This window comes from Ambystoma mexicanum, chromosome 7q (assembly GCF_040938575.1).
Source record: "Ambystoma mexicanum isolate Mex_15411 chromosome 7q, UKY_AmexF1_1, whole genome shotgun sequence".
In the NCBI taxonomy this organism is placed as follows: domain Eukaryota; kingdom Metazoa; phylum Chordata; class Amphibia; order Caudata; family Ambystomatidae; genus Ambystoma; species Ambystoma mexicanum.
This window is the reverse complement of record NC_090941.1, coordinates 840,646,412-840,666,560: the sequence shown is the minus strand read 5'-3', so window position 1 is coordinate 840,666,560 and position 20,149 is coordinate 840,646,412. Positions and strand designations below refer to the sequence as shown.

At 42.7% G+C, this 20,149-nt stretch overlaps 1 protein-coding gene across 2 annotated transcripts in view; it reads left to right on the top strand.

Annotated features, from left to right (window-relative positions):
* Positions 1–20,149, top strand: part of AMOTL1 (angiomotin like 1) — a 1,007,056-nt gene that overhangs the window by 459,705 nt on the left and 527,202 nt on the right. The window lies entirely within an intron of this gene.

Genomic DNA, 20,149 nt, shown 5'->3' with positions numbered 1-20,149 from the left:
GTGATCAACAATGGATAATGTTACAGTGGTACACTCTTTTTGATGGATTAGAAGTGATATAGAGAGGATAAAGTAGCTGAGAATGCTTTTATGACTTCAAGGACAATGCAATGATGAATGAAAAATGCAGTACAGAAAATAAACTTGATATGACTTTAACAAAAGACAATGTAATCACTTTTCTTTGACAATTCACCCCCCACCCCCTTTATGCAAGGTAAAGAGATGGAAGGAAAGCACACAGTTCTCAGGAATGCAATCAAATATAATTCAGTTCCCCCCTAGCAAACTTAGAGGAAAACAGGTAGGAGTTTTAAACACAGGCAAGATACTTTGATGTGGTTGCAATTAAGTGAAAAATATGCGAAAAATGCTTTTAATTCCCTATAGGAGGTTCAGGGTAGGTGATAGATACTTTGAATCAGTTCAAGCCAGCCCTATCGATGATTCAGGGATGGTTATTAGGTTGAAAACAGATTTCAGGGATGGAAGCAAAGACAAATATTTTTACACGTGGCTGAATGTAAGCAAAATGACAAATTGCGGCAAATTTAGTCGCATGCGTCGAGCGCAATTACGGAGGGAGTATGAGGAGTAGCAAGTCGGTTTAGAGCTTGTTGGAAAGCTTAGAATCTCGCTTCTATCACAAAAGGTTCCGGAGATGCGGCCGATTTTAGTAAAGGTAGTTTTTCGGATTTGAAATTTGAAAGCTCAGAATGACAGATGACAGTTTTCAGGTTTAAAGATGACAGAATGACACGATTCTAGGAGGCAGTTCTAAATAGGTTAAAATAGTTTGGATTAGATTATTTTAAACTAAGAGATTGGTTTTGGCACAGTGAGTACTCGCACTATATTTTTGAAATAAGCCGTCAAGGTCTGGTCAGGTTGGACGGGACTTCCGGCGGGTGGTTCTGAAGTCCCGGCTATCTGGGTCAGCTCTACTCTCTGGGTCTGTCAGGCACCAGTTCTGCTCACAACGGTCTGGTCTGTGGTTCTCTCTGTTTCCGGATACAGCACTGCTTTCTGGATACTGCTACAGGTTCTTGCAAAAGTTTTTGGCAAAGAATTCAAACAGCTCGCCCGGCTGTTGAATAGTTTGGTTGGTTTTGAGGCCTGCTGAAGAGAACTCGGCTTGTGGTTTAGGCCTTTGCTTTAAATTGTGGAGTCAGAGTTCTAAGTTCTGGTCTCTTTCTAGCTGGAGTCAGTCTAGGTCTCTGGAGTTCTGGATGTGAATTTGTCCGTCAGCGTGCTCCGCAGAAAATGGGAATTTGAGTGTCTCTACCTGTCCCAGCAGTCTCTTTTTATGTGTTCTACAAGTGGGTGTGTGCGTGGACATAACTGAGCCGGCCCCTCGCAATCTATCATTGGCCACGTCCTCCTCTCTCCCTTGATTGGGGAGCTGGGTTGTGTGTCATCTTTATGGCTTACAGAAAGACACTCCCCTTGTCAATGTGCACACATCTATTTCTGATCCAAATACATATTTATCTATGTACCATTTTTCTAATATTATACGTCCAGTTAACATATTTTCTGTAGCACCAAACCATCCGATCCCTGTCTTTGTAAGATGTCGTGTCCACTTATGGCAGAATTCTGCCCTTTTCATCCAGATCACGACCTCTAAACCTTTCCAGATTTTACACAAATGTGCATGAGGGTGTCAGATTTTTAACATGCATACATTTGGAGTAACAACCTTTTTTTCCGCCACTATCCCCAAGAACATACCACAGGGTCCTAACACCTCTTAAAATGTGCACAGAAAAATCACAAGAATGATGACGTTATTGATATAATTTTTACAAGTCCGCACTATGAATTATCCATCTTTTTAAAATTATGTTCTGGCCCCAAAGGGGTGTAGTTTTCCAAAGCACATGGTGGAATTTCTGGTTTATCCACTTCCCCCAAGCTCAGCTTGCTCACAGATGCAGTGCCCCTCCCAGTTTCTCCCAAGAGGAAGCCATTTTACGACCCCCCCAATATAACATTTGCCTGAGTCCAGGACAGGGCTTTGTTCAATTTCCTGCAGTCTGCAGGTACCACTCCCCTAATTCAATCAGAGAGGTGTCATCTCCTTTTGGCAGGGGCAGCAGGATGCAGCCAGGCCTGGGAACACAGCTGCTGAATTCCCTCTCCTGTCGGGGGTAGTTGTCAGGCAGAATCCAGTTTCATTAAGCCAGGCTTCAGCTAAATGTCACTTTTGTTCCCAGTTTTTCTTCCTTCAAATCAAACTCACAATTTTTACACATGCAGCTAGAATGCTGATTCTAAGTTCAAAACTATGACATTTAACAGTTGCAAACTATGTGACACTCGAAAGTAGGTCACTCATTTATTTTAAACATTTAGATTTTAGTGTATTTCATTCCAATTTCACTTCAGCTGCTGACATCCACAGCTCAGCCAGTTTTGCTATAAACATTGTTTTGGGCTCTTTCTCTTTCCAGATTTTGTATGCACACAAGACTACATTCTGCCAAATGTCTGCTGGTGTTCATTGAGATTTTTGAATATCCTGCAATGTTTGAAATAGGCATTTTGAGCTTGCATTCATGGAAACAAAGGTGATTTTAAAGCGCTTTTTTAGCCAACCGGCACTGCTGTTTTTCCTTTGGCACACATTTCACTCATGGCACTCCTGGCCCATCATGCTTGCACTGGTGGGTGGCAGGTTAGGCAACCATTTTGGTGTGCGCACAAACTGTGCGGTTTTCCCGGGTTCTGGCGCAACTGTGGGCTTTTCCACCATCTTGGATTTTCTAAGCCCACAGCACCAAATGTTGCAGCTTAATAGTCCAAAGGTGGGTCAGGACACCCAACAGATGCCACTTACCTGCCTTTTCCTATGAGCAGGTGAAAACAATAAAGCTGATGCCCTGAGCCACACATTTTTGGCAACTGATAGCCTGGCATTCTATGATGTGAATGCAACTTTTACACTGGCCAAATAATAAAAAATGAAAGTGACCTTGGAAAATCAATATTCTTTGAATTTATGTAGTGCTAACATTAAGCTATATTTTGTGTCACTGGCCAACTGTTCCCACACCTTGTGGCACGTCATCTCGCATGCGGCGAGGAACTTGCCCATGCCCGAGATGAGAGGGTACCATATCTTGGGTAGAACATGGCAAGGAAGCTAAATGCCTGGCCGCGCTGACTGCATGGTAGTACTGTCCTGCAGAGATATTCTTGATTTATAACTTCAGCGTTCATCTCGGATGTCCAATCTAAGCTCTTGGGCATGCCCGTTGATGGTGACAACCTATTTGGGTCAACGGGTGAGGAGTCTTTTAAGATCAAGCCCTCTATGGCCACAAAAAGTCCCTACCCTAGGTGTAGCTGTTCAGCAGCCTTCCGCTCCCTCCACCCAAAAGCAAGTCATTTCGGACCTAGGTCTCTTTTGCCCAAAGGGGCAGAGGACAGGCACCGTCGGGCAAGGAGGCAGAGTGCATTTTCTCCAGGCAGGGTAGAGTGAAAGGTACTCAAAGAGGCAACATTTCTGCCTCTACAGTCCCGTCTGCCACCATAGGCTTCAAACCCCTTTAATTTGGATTTTGTCTACTCTTCACTAGGGTAAAGCATGTTTTGTCAAGGAGTGACACCACACTACCTCCAAGCTTTGGGACTGGTAGATCAGCGTTTCTGTCTCACTTTTATTAAGTGCTCACAAGACCACCGTCCTTCCATTCCCATGTACTCTCTCCTGGTCGAGGAGATTCAAAAGCTCTTTTTGTGGCATTCTGGGAGGTTTCTACCAAATATGGCAAGTTACCCAGAGTTCCACTTTTTTTTTACATAATTTGTACAATTCTTAAGCTTCCAAGCATATTGGTTTCACTTACACTGGGCGCCCTATTTCTGGGCTATGCAGTCCTTTTCTGATGACCACCAATGAGAGGTGAAAGATGTCATGAGTTGCCTGTACTTGGCATGGATAGTATTTTACTAATCATAAACTTTGCCTTAAATTATAAATGCCGATATTGTTTTCTGGCCCAGCACCAACTAGCTTCTCAGAGTGCAGGCGCTGATGCAGGTAAAACGGGGTGTTTGATGCATTTCACTTAGAATGCGCCCAATCTAAATAGAAAAAAACAGCGTTCCACTTTCTTTGTATTACATTTTGAACTCTTAATTTATTTGAACGTTCTGGATGAATTCAGCATTGTATCTTTTCACGGTCGATAGACTCACTTCGAGCTAATATCCTACAGTGTGCAAGTACAGAAGCAGGGGTGGCCACTGTACCCAGTGCACAAGAGTCAAAAGGGACTTTCAGCATGCACATAAAGCCAAAAAATAGGTTGTGGTCTATGGAGCAGAGCAAGTGACTGATTGCCCAAACATTCCTTTGCATTGTAGGAGTCTCCCTTTGTGCGCTGTTCCGTGAGCTGACAAATAACGACATGTTTTTTTTGATCCGTGAGCTGACAAATAACGACATGTTTTTTTAAATGTTTCTGTCACAAAAGCTAGTCAGATATTTGTGCAGTTCTAGGTTGTCACTTTCAAGCCACTGCGATGGCCTACAGGAAGGGGGGCAAACCAGTTGATGATGGAGGAGAGTGTTTTAGGATTTTGTAAAAAGAAAAAGGCTGCTCTATGTTCAATCCTTAATACCCTTGGACGAGAAATTGCACATTGGGTGGGGTATGTAACATTTCTGGGTTATACAGAGCCCTTCTTCCGTTGCAGTAACAGTTATGATGTATGGCCAAAGAAGCCAGCAGTTTGAATTGCTATAAAGCGTACATCGGATGTGAAGTCTACCTTGTATAGTTATACTAATGTGTGGTGGGGTGGTTGACCCCAGGCATATATCTTTCTCGATGTTCTCTTGCTTTCCTTTGGATGTTTTCATTTGTATCTGCTCGTACAGCAGGTAAAGGTTGCTTCCAATCTAAATGTATGCCACACATGGCAGCCTTTTTAGGCATTTTCTGATGGTTGTCTGGGCCTGCCATGGAGTTTTTAATCGGTGCATATTATGGTCAGAAGGCCCTTGTTTAGGTCTGACATAGCTGGGTGTTGTATGACAGCCAGGGGTTTCCTTTACATTTTTCTGGTTTCTTAGTATTTTTTAAAATCGTGTCTCTGTAAACTTACACTGTCCATTGAAATTCTGCCAATCGGTCTGGCAGTGTTCATTCTGAAGGCATACAGAACACGTTGAACTGCGTTGACTGCCTGCATCCAGCATGTACAGTGAGCGGTAACGGATTTGCGTGTCTGCGAATCAGGGATGTTTTTGTGTGGTCTGGCTCGAAGCTTTTCGATGGAAGGTCTCTGTTCTGTACTGCGTGCTCTTGGTTTATGAATGCTTCTAGGGATTCTATTTTTCAGTGTGTAAAGGGATATCTTGGAGCATATTAGTGAAGTATTCTACGGGGGAGGAAAATGCACAGATGGCTTTGGTTCAAGTCCTAATGTTGTTGTTTGTCAAGCTGTTCCTTTCTGACCAATTGGGAATGCCATTCATAAAATGATAGTCCAGGAAGTCCTTACTCAGGTAAGATATGCAAGGAGTATCCTGTTGGATGCTCATTGCATGCCCATGTGTTGTACGTTGTGCCTGCCTTCTTTTAGTGTTGTGTATTTTGGGGGATATTTGCCTGGGTTGACATTTTTAGTGGAGTTCTTTGGCCGCCTCAAAGTTGGATCTTTTGAGTCAATAACCTCTTTAATGGCTGTGAGACAGTGGAGAAGGAGCAAGGCACCAGATACTATTTTGAAGTGGGAGGATTTCACTTATTATTTGAAGGTGGGAGTACAATACATTTTTTTTAGAGTCAAAAAGTAAATTCCCTTCAGTTGTGTGACGTCACGTAAAAAAAACAAACAAAGAACACTGCGTGTCCAAGACCACACTCGCTAAGTCCCATAAATCAATCCGGGATGCCGAATGGTTTGTAACCGCTTATTCTTTATTGGTTTCCATCAAGCAATGCAAACAAATGCTGCACAAACGACACGTTTCGCAGCAACGAGGTGCTTGTTCACATGCAAGAAAATACTGCCCCAAAACTTCCATTATATACACGTCTGACATAGACTCATGGTTGTCCTTTTTCTATTGCAATAGACTAGACTTGCACTCTTTAATAAGTGCCATTGAGAACAACGGTGGCCATGATGAAATACCACGAATCTGGCATTAAAAACCCACTGGGCTAATAGACTGCATATATGCAGTGCATAGTGCTCTGATTAATGGAGCACCAATGACATCCAAAATGCTTCAATACAATAAAGTGGCAAATGCGTATATAAATAAAGTGCTGAGTGCATGGGGTTACCAAATGCACAATATAAAGTGCATGGTGTTATAGTCCCTGGAGTACGAAAGGCATCCACAATACTTTATTGCAGAAAGGTGCCCACATGCAATTTGCAAAAGAGTGCTGAGTGCCAGGGTTCACCAAATGCATGTCTGCTGTACACTAAAGTGCAAATTGCATGTAATGCCCAGGGCCGAACAAGCATCCAGAGTAATTCAATGGACTAAAGTGCCAAATGTGTGTATATATTAAAGTGCTAAGTGCCTAAAACCACCCAGTGTTGATATAAATGTCCACTTTAGTCCATTGAATTACCCTGGATGCTTGTTCAGATTCTGTCTGGCTGTATGTTTTGTGGGGAGCAGTATGCAGGCCAGCTTTAGGAACCCCTTTTATTAGATTATGCATTTTAAACTGTAAGGAAGCACTTGCTGCACGAGGGATTAAAGTGCACGAGCACCATTGCTTCAGGATATGTCACTTACAGTACGCCTGTCACATTCCAGTTATCTTACCTCTGCCATCACAGCCAAATGGTGCAGTTCTATATTTTTATTTATTTCACGCCCAAACCCTTGGGTATCACGGCGAGGTTACAGACAACTTGTTGAAATATTAGTCAGTAACAATTACAGCGGGGGTTACAGTCAAAACAATCTTACAAAGTATTTACAATAAAATGAATAATACAAAAGCGGATGCAGCATATTTACAGTTTCCCGAGAGGCAGTTTTATTGGTATTGGTTAAATAACTAAGTTTTCCGCAGTTTTTTGAAGCCCAAGAAAGATCCCTCTTTTTTGATACTGAGAGGGAGGGAGTTCCAGTGTTTGGGGGCTAGGTATTGAAAACTGCTGCCCCCGGCTTTGGTATTCCTGTAGCGGGGTGTGGCTAGTAGTAGGTGGTTATTGGATTTTAGGGTTCTTGTAACTTCTTTTTTGGCTAATGCCTTGTTTAGGTAGATGGGGGCTTTTTCCTGTTGACATTTGAAAGTTATACATAGGGTTTTGAAAATAACTCTAGCTGCGACAGGCAACCAATGGTGATCTCTTCTGGTCTTGGATATGTGGTCCGATTTTCTAATGACTATGGAGACCCGTACAGCTTTGTTTTGTATCAGTTGTAGTTTTTTTTTAGATTGGTGATGGTGGTGCCTAGAAGTAAGACATTGCAATAGTTGAGTCATGAAGGAATCCGGGCTCTGCTCAGTGTGATGCAGTTTGTGGGGGTAAGGAATTGTCTGCTTAGAGCAATTAGTTTGGCGGTGTATGCGGTGGAAGATGAGAGGCTGCCAATGTGCCTGGTCATTGAAAGGTTCGCATCCAAATACACTCCTAAGGTTTTTACTTGCTTCAGGACAGGTATCATGGTGCCGTCAATGTTAATAGAGACATAGTCAGAATGGAGGGCACCTATTTTGGACTGGGATCCCACACTGAGAATCTGTGTCTTCTCATCGTTGAGGCAGAGACGGTTAGTGCCATCTAGCTTTGTATGATGGCATAGATTTTGTTAATAATCAGTGTATCTTGAGTGTAGTTCCCTGTGAGTGGGATGAGGATCTGGGTGTCACCCTTAAAGTTCGTGTAGATGACACCCATATCATCTAAGGCTGAGAAGAGAAGCTTAGTATAGGCGTTATAGAGGGTGGGTGAGAGGCACGAACATTGGGGTACTCCAATGGAGACTGAGATGGGGTCTGCAGCTTCTTTGTCTATAGAGACTCTAGAGGTTCGTTCATCTGGAAAAGATTTGATCCACATGGTGGCGTCTGTGGAGAAGTTAAAGTCTTTAGCTATGGTGGAGCAGAGTTTGTCATGTTCCAAAAGGTCAAACGCTGCAGAGAGATCTAATAAGAGGAGGATGCAGAGTTTGCCTGAGTCTCTGATGGTATCCATCTGGATTTTGAGGTCCAATAGGGCTGTTTCCGTGCTGTGTGGTTAGGCCTGAAGCCGAATTGTCTCGTACCAAGGAGCTGGTTGTGTTCCAGATGGGCTTGGACTTGATTATATCCTATTTTGTCGATGATTTTAAGTAAAAAGGTGACTGTCGTTATTGGACGGTAATTGGTGGCTACAGTCAGATCTAGAGAGAGTTTGTTTTAGTAGGCAAGTAACCCAAGCTTCTTTAATGCTGGCTGGGACCAGTTTGGCATTGAATGAAGCATTCACAAAATTGGTTATGATGGGTGTGAGTGTGTGGGCGCATGATTTGACTATTTGTGCTGGGACCGAATCTCCTTTACAGTTTGAGGCTTTAAGTTTGGAAATAGTGTCTAAAACGAACTCCTGGGAGACTGGGGTGAAAAAGAACAATGGGCTGCTGTTAACATTAGGATTCAAGAAGTGGTTATCACCCGAGGATTTGCTAGCTAGCAATTGCTTTTTAGCTGTAATTTTAGTTTGTAGGAGATTAATTTTGGCAGCTAGGGCATCTTGTATGGTGGTGCACCATTCTTTACTAGACTTGGTGGAATTAGTAGCCGGGGTGGGGTTTTCCAATTCTCTCAGGATTGAGAAGAGTTGTTTGGAGTCAGAGGCAGTGTTGCTGATCCAGGTCTTATAGGCATTAGCTTTGAATGTGATAATGCCTGATTTGTAGTTTTTGTTTGCCATCTGAGAGGCTTCTTCTGACTCTGGGGTGGGGTGTTTTCTATGTGCATGTTCAATGGCGCGTTTCTTTCTCCTAAGAGCAACACTGCACCATCTACTCTGTCCTCACTGAGCTCGCTGTTAGATTGGTCAAGAATTGAACTTGAGTGCCTGTTGAAGCAGAACCATGGATACAGTTCAATTTCACGCCAGGCAGCAGAGAGGTTATACTGCTGTATAGACCATGTTCTGCCATATCATCCCTGATGTTGCAGTTGCAGTGGGAAAGAGGGGGTTCTTAACTGCCTGAGTTAAGTTGCAAGGATACAAACTCTTCCCCAATACAGAGGGCCAAAGAAGGGAGCAGGGGACCACCTAAAAGCAGGTATTCTGAGGCTGATCAGCTGGAACATAGAAGGACTGAAGAATGCAGATGGATGAAGTGGCTAGAGTTAATTCGATATTATATGCCGGCAAGTAACTTGGTTAGAGGATGACCTCATCCCCTGAGATCTATTCCCAGGCTTAGAAATCTTTATAGTGAAGGCTCTTGGATCACCCAAAGGCGGATGGAGGAGGGGGGCTAGCCACAATGCTGCATAACCTCCTGCTAGGTCTGATGGTGAAGTTCTCACAGTCTAATGCCATAATATTAAAATCAACTTTTTTAGGACGGACCAATCTGCTCCTCCGTTATACATATATATATCCCGCCATAAGTACTGATGCAATCTGGGCTGGGGAGTGAAACCCACTTTTATCAGCGCTAGACGTGCCACCAGATGCTAGTCTGATACTACTAGGAGACCTTAATGCCAAAAGGGGAACCAGCAAGTCACTAACGGACGAAGATGAATCACTAGCAGATCTTTTAGATATACCAATTAGGAGCTTATAGCCAATGTATGATGCGCATGGTAAGGCCATTGCTCAAATCATGCACTCTCACCACCTAGTGGAATTAAATGGCGTTGCAGCAGGGATAAGTCATCAAAACATACGTTTAGGTTTGGTAGCAAGAAATCTGTATTGATTATGCTATAATAGACTGTCTGTCCTTTTAATAGGGTAAGAGATACTGGAGAGGGTCGAGAGTGACCATAATCCATTGGCAGTGGAATGGCATATATTTGACCCAGGGGAGATATATTAGCGCCAACAGTCGGGGCTGGTGCCGCTTCAACTCACGAGGCGAGCTGGGAAAACTCTGTATCCTTCAAGATGTAGACATGCAAGGACGGAGCACTAAATTGCTAAAAGAGAGCGTTCAAGGAAAGATCATTTCTCAGTTTGAAAAACTCTTGGGATGAATCTGAGGTAAATTATTAGTGCCACCAGCAAAGTCGCATTACGTGAAAGCAAGCAAGACTGGAGATGCCCCTTTGTTTGACATTGAATTCAGACAAGCAAAGTGGTTATTAAATCAGGGCGCAAGGGAAGGCACATTTAAGGTCACAGTCTCCATGGGAAAAAGTGTGTTTATAAAAAGGTATTAAAAGATTAAAAAAACATCAACACATACAAAAACAATGGGATGAACGTGATAAATCAGTACAAGAGAATAAGGCCAAGATGTTCTGGAGGCTGGTGACAAAAGGTTTACGACGAAATGGAAAAGGTGATATCGGATCCATCATTCCACGCAGCTGGATAGCACACTTTCAAGGTGTACAAAGTAATCAGGAGGCTGATAACTCGCCCACCGTCCTCTTTCCCAGGGTAAAATCAAAGCACAAAAGCCGGCGGAGAGAGTTTTTGACCAAGAAGAAATTAAGGCACAGATTTCCAGGTTAAAAACATGTTCACCTGCAGGTCCAGATGGGGTGGGACCCGAAATCTCTGTTTGGTCATTTGACTAGTGGGCACCTGTGCTGACGCATGTCTTTAATGCAATCGCTTTAGGGAGAGCTCGTCCAAGCTGATGGAACAGGAGTCTATTAATTCAGGTTTTAAAAAAATTAGGCGGCAGATCCCAACTGCGATCGCCCTATCTCCTTACTTGAGATCTCAAGTACGATGTACACAGGTTTCCTGGCAGCTAGGCTATAGTGATGGACCCTGGATAATAACAAGATACTTGGCAGCCAAGTGGGCTTCAGGAAAGGTTTCTGCATTGGATCAGTGCCTTATACTGCAAACTATTGTTGAAAAATACATGAAGGTTAAAGGCCACAAAGTATATGTAGCTTTCCTCAATTTAACTAAGGCATTTGACTCAATAGATTGGAATCTATTATGGAGGAAGTTAGCCCAAATTGGTGTTCCAGGTGGATTGCTTCAGATGATTCGATTGGTGTATGAAGACAACTCAATAGCGATCAGCTGCACAGAGTCAAACAAATACTCAGACATCAGCACCAACCGAGGAGTTGGACAAGGGTGTCCACTAGCTCCACTTTCAGTCTTGCTATTTCTGATGTTAACCCACATGACTCTTCTTATAATATCCCAGCAAAGCTAAGTGGGGTGTCGTACAGCACCTTGCTATATGCTGATGACACAGCTTTGATAGATCTTACAGTAGGGGGTCTCTAACAAAAGCTTTCTTTATCCTGACTCCTTTCTCAGGGACCACAACGTAACATTACATTTAGCTAAAACAAAGATTGTGAGAAAGGCAGATCTAAGGAAACTTGGTAATCAGGAACAAATAGGTGGTAACTACATATAGATACCTGGGGTTATTATTCTCGAAGGCAGGGACTTGGAATGCTCAAGTATAAAAGTTGTCATAGCAGATGAAAATAAGCCTCAATGGTCTTCAGCGGTTTTATTATTCATACCGGGGGAAAAGGCTGTACAAGTGTATCCAAGTATTAAAAGTCGAGACCCACATGACAACACTATACAGTAACGAGCTGTGGGGTTTCACTTTGTGTTGAACATTAGAACCTGTGCAAAATGCTTTCTTAAAGAAAATAGTGGGGCTGTCCAAAGCTATCCCTGGCGACGCACTACTGCCGGAACTAGGGTTGCCCAGTGTAGGATGTAGGGTGCTAGGCGTGCTCTTGCTTCTTCTTTACGAAAGCACATTTTGACACATCATTGAATCCCAAAATTGAGCATGCACTCCAAGAGATGACCAGTTGTTCCAGGCAGGGCAAATACCATTGGCTATCAAAGCGGATTGCTCTGACGGAAACATGGGGGCTGAGAGAGTTAGTTTTGTTAAGAACACTGTCAAAAGGGCAGCAAAAAAGTTTGATTATCAAGTGTACCAAAAAAGAAGACTGGGAAAATACCCAGCAGCGCATATTACAGCTCCAGTTTCTGAAAATATACAGGGAGTTATGTTCCGAGATGACCCCCGAAACTTTATTATAAGGTTAAAAACTCAGGGATGCAGGATAATGTTAATGATTAGGTTAAATGTTTTATCAGTATGTTTATGTTTGTTAATGTTTATTAGGTTTATATAGCGCTTTAACCCAAAGCGCTTTACAATATAACAACAAGGTACAATAATGGAAGAAGCAAGTTAACAATCATGAGACAAACCAGCGATACGTAAAGCGACATGCGACACGTTCTAGAACCCCATGGCTGGGATTAGATAGGAAATGCCCATGTGGGTTGGGATTATATCGAAATCTAGAACATTTTCTATTCGTATGTAAATTCAACATGGTGTTATGAAGAATAAGGCTAAGGAAGCACTTATTAAAGGATAATATTATAATATTAGAAGCTGTTCAGAGGCCATGGTTTTAATGAAGCATTCGACAGATGAGGATTTTATGTTTGATATTTTATTTTTTGTCCGAAAATCTCTGGCTGGGCGAATGCATGTTCATCGAATCCGACCAATTACTAATATGTTGTGAGCACAGGCCTTAAGAAATTCTATTATGTAGGTTTAATGTATAACGTTTTATTGTCAGTTTTACCATTTCTACTCTATTTATTTAATCTACTGTGATCTATATTGTGGTTCTAATGTTGTATGTCGAATAAACTTAGTTTGACTCGCTAAAACAGTTTGTTAAATCGTTTAATAAATCGATCATCTGCTCCCCATTTTCTGGGGTCTTCTGAGTCTAGCTTCTTCTCTGATCACAGCACTGCCTGACATGTTGACCCTTCAAGTGCTGAAAGAGGCACGCTGGATTCAGAACGCTCAGAGCCCCTGTCGCATTGCCCTGTTGGATCACTATGCAGCTTTTCAACCACATAAATACTGTTTAAAATCTAAATAACCTGTAGAGCCATAAAGACCATAGTTCTGGGTTAGGCTACCTCCTTCTGAGCTAGTGTATTAGTTAGTTGGTTTGGGGAGTCCTCTTCAGCCTCAGTGTCTTTTGGGGTAACCCATGTCAATGCCAGTCAACATGTATGCTGAGTTACTGGGAGATATGCACCTCCTAGTGCACCAGGTGAATGCAGATTACACCCAGCTTTAACTATAGGTACCCTATGTCCTAAAACATTGGAAAGACTGGATGACCGCACTTAATTCAACTGAAGACCTCATTAAAGAGTTACCCCCACCCCCAAATAAACCATTAGTCTTCCTGGCCATGTTTCACTCCTCATCAAATAAAATGTGTATAGTTCCCCGATCCTAGCTGATTTACTTAAATCCCCAGACTGCCTACTGAATACCAACCCATCCTCGTATGGGACCATTTCTTCAGGAGTTTTGTAAAAATATACCCTTCGATTGTAATCCCTACCTGTGATTTCAGAGTGGTGTTCCCAGACTATTTCTTATTCAGGAAGGATTACGGACAATCAATTAAAAGTAGCCTCTTTCTCACTCGACCCCAGCACTTGACACCATAGCTTGACTGGAGCAATTACAGGTGTTCTCTATACGGACCTGCATATAATGTCACTGATTTCAACTTTTTGTGGCCGTAAAAAGAAAACCTTGCAAAAGAAAACCACAAACTGTGCCATTATGCTTAATTAAAATTATGAACAGCTATAAGAAAACTTCCAGTGCTGATGTATCAATTGTGCACTGTTGATTGGAAGTTCTTACTTAGTGAATTCCTTCATTCTTTGCAGATGCCGCGACCTAAGGAGCAAGCATCTACTCTTGGAAGTCAGCTCTTTAGGATATTTAAAATTCTTCAAGAAGATTTTCCAATTTACTTTTTTTGTCTAACATTTGGTTATGCTATGCCTTTTTATGGTTGCTTCATAGAGTAGTTCAGTCTACTTCTGCGGGATGTGGACTTAATTCCAGAATAAAGAGCACTGCAGAGATCCAAACTGCTTTTGGTGTAAGTTTTCCTGTTCTGCGGCTGTGTTGTGGGTTAATGTTTGGTTTGGGAGAGGCCCAGATGGCTGTCTGTGCCAACCCTGGAGAAGGAAATTTTGTAGGCAATGACTCCTCCACATTTTCTTGTCTTTAGGAGTTACTTTTTTTTCCTTTTTTTTTTTTAAAGGTCATGGTGTGCTCTTTGTATGGACTTCCTTTATGAAATCAATCACCCATGCCTCTTATTTTGGCTTTGTGGCACCGCACCTCGTTATACCTTTTGACGATTGGTCCAATGCTCCTTGCTTGATGCAAGCAGAGTAATTCATTTGATTAGGCCCCCTGTGCTCGTTTGCGTTTCGTGTATACCTTTACAGGTAATTCCTTTGATTTAAGGCTGGCAGGTGTCTGTCTGTGAGTATTCAAATCGTAGTGTTTACTATTACTCTTTTGGGAGACTGGATGTGATTTGGGGTGTCATAGTGTCATGTGTTTGAAATATCATTAGGGGGGCTGGTCTACCCTATTTCTTTATTTAAAAAGAATGAAAATGTTAACATGCAAAAAAGTATTTAATGTTTTAACTATTAAGAATCTGACTCTTGCCTGCATAGCAGTAGGTTGTATAAAGCCAGTCTCCAGTTGAATAGCCTCTACACGTTTGTCACAAATAGGAGAGATATTTGTCTGTCTCCTCCATCCTTCCTCTGAGGCCGGAGTAATTCCTTTGCCGGATGGATTGTCTCTCCCTGGCAAGCTCACTAGCAGATCCTCAATGTTTTAAAGATTTCTGTTCATGTTTTCTGCATTTTGTCAAGTGCTTGCATTAGTTGGTCTATGGGGCCTCTCACAGTTTACCTAACATCTTATTGAGATGTAAATTAGAACCCAAGGACAACGGGCTCCTAATGAATCCAACAAAAACAAGAATTCTTGCGCTGTCAAGGGGCAGGAAATGAGGCGCCTTGAGATGGTTCTTTGAAAATACCAGAATCATGTGTACTCCAGGGTCGTTTATTCGGGATTCCATATTTCGGCACAGCCGTCGCAATTGATTTTCCCTTTTCTCTCACCCAAAAGGCGACCTCCTTGTCCAACCAATTGATAAAGGGTAACCGAAAGTTTGGTCGCTTTTCAATTAAGCCAGCGATTGACTTCTATGAAGGGAAAGTCCTCTCGAAGTTGCTATACAGGATGGAACTGTGGTCAAAAGTCGCCCTACAATGGCTGGACGTAATAGAGGCTGCTATGTAGCGACGTGTGCTGAATGTACCCAACGCTGTCCCATTGGCTTCAATTCGAGTTGTGACTACTATCATTGAGGGTCCGAGTCCAGTGGCAGCTGTTGTCCTTATTTCAAAAAATGCCCGATAGGTGGGTCAGTGTATGCAGAAATGAAAAACATGTATTGAATTGAAAGATACGTTGGGTGGCGCCTTGCAGTATGTTGCACACTTGAGGGATTATTGTGAAAGTATTTTGAGTGAATCCAACTTGCATGTGGAGGTCTTGATTTTGAACTCTGAGAAAGTTAAAAACACACTTTATGATGTGGATTGGATAAATACAATAGACACCTTGCACGCTTATGCATCTCTGAACCATTTACAACATGAGTATAAATAGAGGGGGCTGTTGCCTCCTATCTAAATTTGTTTCCCAACCGATCAATACTAATGCGATTTTGCTGCAACCTTCTGTCAACAAAAGAAGTACTTTTAAATAGGGGAAAGAGAGCTGTAACAGATGCAACGTACAGATTTTGGAAGTACAAATGCAGTAGAGAAATTGTAAAGCACTTGGTAGGTCTGTAGAGCTTTGAATGTCCAAAGAATGGCTTATTTTAAGAAATAGTTTGTGTCAATTAATTGGAACGACAATACAAATCTGAGGCCACGGTGCTTAAGCAGCGAAAGGACATCTGAAGGGCTAGCTGTGGATGCGTTTTTAAACTCCTTGCACTTGAGCACTTTATAAATGTACTATCAGAAGTTTGCATTATAAACCGTGCTCATTATAATGACTCCTTACGACATTTTGGTACTTGGAAATTGGCCAAGTATGTCCCTGAAATCCCCATAATTGTTCGCACTAAAGTACTTTGCAAGTTGGCATGAAGAGTTGCAAATTAAGGAGTTGTGATACTAACTTATTTGAAATGGGGGAATTTTAATGTATAATTAAAATGTAAGTATAATTGTGTTTACTATGTTTTAAACTGGCCATGAGAATGAAGGAGCCATGTGTTTTAATTGAGATCTTTAAAATGTTTTCTTTGAATATGCTGTATACATGTTTTGTAAAGGTTTTTTTTAAACCATACACAATCAGATGAGAAATAAATCAAGTGGACGTCAGAAGTCCTGGATTTCTCCCGTTTTAGATCCTTTTTACTTAAAATGGCAAATAAACTCTTTAGCATTATTTGTCCTATGTTTGCAGGGGTCCTGTGACGTTGTGGTAGGTTAGTAACTCTATCCATTCCCACCAGCTTTGCTGAAGAATTAAGGCTTGCTCCGTGACAGGATTTGAAGATGTCTGGCCACCTGAGCTTTTCTATTGCTTGGGGTGTTGTGGTCAAGCCGCAATAGAGGAGAAGGGGGGGTGGTGATTAGAGAATGCCATATGCAGGATTTCATGTCCCTGAAAAGGCTTCTGAAATATTTGGCTGCTTGGTGTTGTTTTTTGGCTATCAAGTGCTGGTTTATCTCGTCAATGTTTGCAGGGTGATGTGCAAGGGTGAACTGTGCTGTTGCCTTTCCTCATGAGTTGTTGACTAACCACTTTCAGGGAGCAAGATCATGTCAACATCTTGATCCTCTTTAGACGGTTTATGGCGGTTGGTATTGTCGGTGAAAGGACACTTGGCAGTGCAGCCTTGGGCCTCATTACATGTGTAGTGGTCTGGAAATAATTCCCCTCCCTGATCCCTTTCCCCCTCTCACCCTTCTCTCCCTCCTTCTTGTACCCTTCTGTGTTCTCTTTCTTTCCCCTTCTCTTCTAAATCTCTTCTTCCTACTACTCACTTTACTCACTACTCTTTCTCCCTTCCCTCTGCTTCTCCACCCCATCCTCTCCTATTCTTTCTCAAATGCAAATTGTTCTACATGCTGATTTTCTGGTTTGACTCATGTTTACTGTTATTGCTTCTACTGTTCCATGTTTAATGTATTTTTTTTTGTTCATTGTAAAGCGCCTTGGATTAAGGCACTATATAAAACAATAATAAATACAAATACAATGTACTGGCAACCTTTCCGGACTGCCACACTACAAGTGTGCCTGGAGGGGCTGTTGCGCCTGGCACGTCTGACCTGCCCAGCGCAATGGTCCCAGTAGGCAGACTTGTCATGGAAGCACCGGCACCGTTGACAACGGTGCCGGTGCTTCTGTGTCCCCATACCTATGGAGTCCTATGGATATAATTGGCAAATGTACTGTCACACCTTGCCAGCCAACCCACCAGTTTCTACAAGTACACCGGCAATACCCAGTTGCACCTCAGGCTATCAGTAGAATCCAGTACTGGTTGCCTAGTTATGAACTGTACAATTCGGGTTCAAGACTAGATGGAACAACATTATATATCGGCTCCTCAGACACAAAGGTCCTGCTTGAGAGTTGAGAATGCTACCTCGATTTCCTCCATTTGGCCACCTTCTGTGGCTACCATCTACAAAGGTCTACAACTAGGGCATTGTCTCTGATTTCAGATTCCTGATTAACTTTTTCTATATCTAGAACGCTTTACATCATTTCTACCCTTCCTAATTATTCTTTTGCTGCTGCCACTGCCTCTGCCCCTAGAAACTTGCATGGTTGTTGCAGTAGTGGTCCTCCCCCCACATCAACTAATGTAATGTGCCACTGTGCGAAAGCACCAGCCTGTGCTGCATGACTCATTTTTATTCTAAAACAGATGTCCAACTCGAGGGCCGGAATCCTGACGGGTTTTCAGGATATACCTTATAAGGAAAAATGTGCATACATTTAGAATCATTGCATGCACATTTATCTTATTAATATTAATGAGGGGTATCCTGAAAACCTGACATGGATTTGGCCCCCAAGGCCTGGAGTTAGAATACTCTGATTCTGATAGACCATTAGGATAGGCCACACCTTAATGTAGATCAAAAGAGGACGACTGATGTGCCGTAAATGCTCCCTCATAGTTTGAAGGGGCAATGCAAAGGTGCTGGTCTGTGGTACAAGAGAGGGGCATCAGAAGAACCTGAGTTCCTAGTACCTAGTGGCTAATGTGGCGAGTGTGGTTGTATAAATGAGACCGTTGCTCGCTCTACCCTACCAGCAACGCTATATATAATAAGATTAAGCTGGGTGCCAGTTAAAAAACAGTGAACTGTATGTAGTGGCACTAAGATAATGCCAGAGAACCTTCACAGGCACGTCTGGCACAGGGTATGTACAGTCTGGCAAAAGGAAACCTCCAAAGATACTCCCTGCACTTTAACCATTTTGATTTCATGCCATATAGAATACCTCAAGCACCTGCAGGGTTTCTCCGAGAAATGAAATGGAAAAAGCAGAGCATGTTCCCCGCTCACCTCAAAGCATCTGAGGACATTCTGGTCCAGTCAATCCACACTCCTTCACTGGCCTCCCGCCCACGGTGTTAATGAGCACCTGATGATCACTTCAAATGCAGGAAGTGGTGTCCCATATGATGGTGTGCCACGGCTAAAACAAACCCCCTAACTCCCGATATGGCACTGCCAAGTAAAATCCATTGGGTAAAATACAGGCGGTAATGGGCATGTCTGTAGAATTCAAATCCACTGACTATCAGCAGTCTACCTTAACTCTGCGGGGGCTTGCCAAAGCTGCCCAGAAGACACTGCTCCATAGAAACATAGCATCACACTTTATCTCCTCAATTCTAGAGTCATACTATCATTGGTCATTCAGGAAAAGGACATCATAACGCCTCTTCAGGCATTCAAATTGCAGTGAGCCCTACACATTTCAGATTTACCGCCATCTGAATTTGCATGTGGGGCTTCCTCCTCATGCCTAAGAGGGAGCACCTGGAATTTAGGACCACCTGCTGCTTCATTTGTTCGCCGACTCACAGCATAGAACCTTGTCTGACCAACAGTTGTTTTTCTCCCATAAGTCATTGGATGTGTCATTGTTCCTACACCCTCCCAGGTGACACAATGTCACAGGGGACTGCTAAGGATGCACCATACACACCTACACCTGACCAATGAAAGTGATCACTGGGAGTTATGCCACTGACTGGCAGAAGAAAGAAAGAGATTAACTGTCTGCATGCCCGGATGAAATCCAAAGGGGAGAAAAACATGAATTAAAGACAAACGTCCAAATGCTGTTCCTGCTCCTCCGCCCCTATTTTCACAGTGGTAGGAAACAATCTCGCGCCGCTTTAGCAAACCCTGCAACTACATGTTAAGCAAATGTCTTTTTCCCCAAAAGTCCTACTTGCCGAAAATCTTGTACACTGTGATGCACTCGAATGTGAAGCAAACGATAGATTCTTGGAATAAATGGACAGGCACCAAAATTTCGATTTCCCCAAACAGCCCTGCCCCGTCGACCGTCGAATGTTAACTGTTTGGCGGGAGATCTATGTATAGGTTATATTGTTCCGCTACCACTTGAGGTACTGTACATCCAAAAGTGCTGCCAAAGATGAGTTGAAAGCAGCAAATAACGTTTGGCTTCTTAGTGAAGAGGCGTGGGACGGGCATAACAATGTCAGAACGGGATAAAGACAGCAGCCACCGTGATGAAGTTTGCAAGATTATGCCCTTAATTCATGATGTCCCAGGTGCCAATGAGGTTCTTTTATCTGTATAAGGGGTTTGGAGATGTGACCTGCACCCAATTATGAGATTTCTAGGGTGTCTCAGATGTACACAGAGTATCTCCTACCGTACTGACGGTGCATTGGAAAGAATGTCTAGCCACCTTTCATTCGCTATCCTACTATGATCAGCGAATTTTCTGCTGTTTAAAATGGGTCTAATTCACAGAGCGTTTTGCAATGGGGGTTTGCCATTATAAAACGCTTCTCTG